This window comes from Danio rerio, chromosome 15, assembly GCF_052040795.2.
Source record: "Danio rerio strain M-AB ecotype USA chromosome 15, GRCz13ab, whole genome shotgun sequence".
Taxonomy (NCBI): Eukaryota; Metazoa; Chordata; class Actinopteri; order Cypriniformes; family Danionidae; genus Danio; species Danio rerio.
The window spans coordinates 1,117,501-1,119,819 of record NC_141035.1 but is presented as its reverse complement, the minus strand read 5'-3'; the positions used below and the strand labels follow the sequence as shown (position 1 = coordinate 1,119,819).

The window sequence follows — 2,319 nt, the reverse complement described above, 5'->3', positions numbered from 1 at the left end:
GGTTTACGGCGAGCCGGAGAGGGCAAAACAGACGAACGCATTTTCGATTTTCCTGATGGTTGACCTTCATGAGCCTAGACTTTATTAGAAATACTATGGGCTGTTATAATTATGCTATTATATAAAATATTTTTGCGCAATTGTCAATTATACATTAATATGTGTATATACTTTTGATGAAAGAGTGCAATTTTACAGATCGTATATGACTAATAAACTAATGCTTAATGAAATGTAAAGATTTTATTAGTTGTTTATGTATTGATACACTTTTGATGCATTTTTCGCACAGATGAAATTCAGAAACACGTACAGCTCGAAACGAATCAGCTGAAAGAGGCCAAATGGTGTAGGCTGATAGAGGAGTTTAGCGGTTTTAGAATGTGACGTGACACTATTAACGCGGGAGCTGCTCACTTTGTGTACAGTATAGTGTTTAACGCGTGTTTACAGTTGTTGATATCGATTATATTGCGATTATAAGACGCTAATGTTGGGATAGCACTATATAGCGTGATCAGGACAGCACTGACATCCGCCGACCACTAGGTGGAGGTCCAACGCCACCAACTTTTACCTCACACAGTGGGTCCAAAAAAAGCTGGATTAAAATTGTCCTTAGGCAATAATGTGAGCTATTTTAGGACTACTTTGATGAAAGGTTTTGTTCCACTTCTAATGTTGACTACTGTATACTGACCAAGTACACATAAGTGATTGGTCAAAACAAAAGCTACGGCTCATCCATATACACTTAGCACCCTCTTTATTAGATTGACAGAGTAACAAGGTGAATCCTGATTGTGAAGGGCCTCTATCGTGTATCAACAGGTTGATGAAAATCACCTCATCATTTACTCTCCCTGGTGTGGTTTTAAACCTTTCTGAGTTTCAATCCTAAACTTAACCCTCACACTAATGTAAAAACAGTAATTATACAGAGTATTCATATTAATAAATTACACATTTAATGTATTTAATGTCTACTCGTAACCCAGCCCTAAACCCCACCTCATAGTAATGAGACAAGATTAATTATTGTTGTACAGTGTCACAATAATTATGCTTTATTGGTGTGGTTGTGTTCTCCAGAGATGGGTTGCAGCTGGAAAGTCATTTCTGCTTAAAACATGTGTTGGATAAGTTGGTGGTTCATTCCACTGTGGCGACCCCAAACTAATAAAGGGACTAAGCTGAAAAGAAAATGAATGAATGAATGAATGATGTGATTGTGGGTGTAAGACACACAGCACATAGCACATAGGCCACTGGTACGGGTCCCGGCTGGGTCAGTTGACATTTTTGTGTGGAGTTTGCATGTTCTCCCCGTGTTGGCATGGGTTTCCAAAATTAATATAACAATAACATTCATTTTCCTTCGCTTAGTCCCTTTATTCATCCAAAAATTCCACAGCGGAATGAACCTGCAACTTATCCAGCATATATGTTTTACACAGAAGATGCCCTTCTAGCTGCAACCCAGTACTGGGAAACACCCATACACCATACACACCTATAACGCATGTGTTTGGACTGTGCGGGAAACCGGAGCAAACCCATGCCAACATGGGGAGAACATGCAAACTCCACAAAGAAATGACAACTGACCCAGCTAGGACTCAAACCTGTGACCTTCTTGCTGTGAGGACACAGTGGTAACCACTGAGCCATGTCGCCCCAAATTAATAACATACTTTTGATAACCTGTCTAGTTCAAGTCAACAATCTTAAAGGGACACAGAACTGAAAATGACTCTCCCTCATGTGGTTTTAAGCCTTTACGTGTTTCTTTCCTCCGTTAAACACAAAAGAAGATAGTTTGAAGAATGCTGGTTGCTGGGTTCCATTGATGTCCATAGTAGGAAACAAAATACAATGAAAGTCAATGGGTGCCAGCTATCAGCATTCTTCAAAATATCTTCTTTTTTTTTGCGTTTAACAGAACAAGTGAAGGGGGCGTTTAATTATTTTGGGTCAATGATGGATCAAATCAGGAGGCAAATGACGCTAGCTGATCACAGACCAGCACAAACTTCATTTATTTCTGTATTTGTTGTTCAGTGTGTTGATAAACGCAGGATTTTCAACAGTACTCAAAGCTTTTCCTCGATAATTAGCACATAAAAAGCGCTGTAAAAAGTATTGCTAATACCAAGAAGACAATGAAGTGAAAACTGAAACATTGATATACAGATGTCTACCTCCATGCACATGTTTTTGAGGGTGTATATGATAATTACTGCAGAATAAACACATTCACATCATCAGTGCATTACAGAAGGGACTCCCGCATATGGTCCTGTTCAAGGCTCCGGTTCC

The 2,319-nt window shown here is 39.2% G+C and overlaps 1 protein-coding gene across 3 annotated transcripts in view; it reads right to left on the bottom strand.

Moving 5' to 3' along the window:
• Positions 1–2,002: 2,002 nt before the first annotated feature.
• The window catches only part of mlf1 (myeloid leukemia factor 1), a 17,198-nt gene continuing 16,881 nt past the window's right edge, over positions 2,003–2,319 (bottom strand). For all 3 annotated transcript variants that reach the window (XR_015508608.1, XM_087282963.1, XM_087282962.1), the window contains one exon: positions 2,003–2,319. This exon is cut by the window's right edge and continues 2,791 nt beyond it. The gene's annotated coding sequence lies outside the window, so the exon portion shown is untranslated.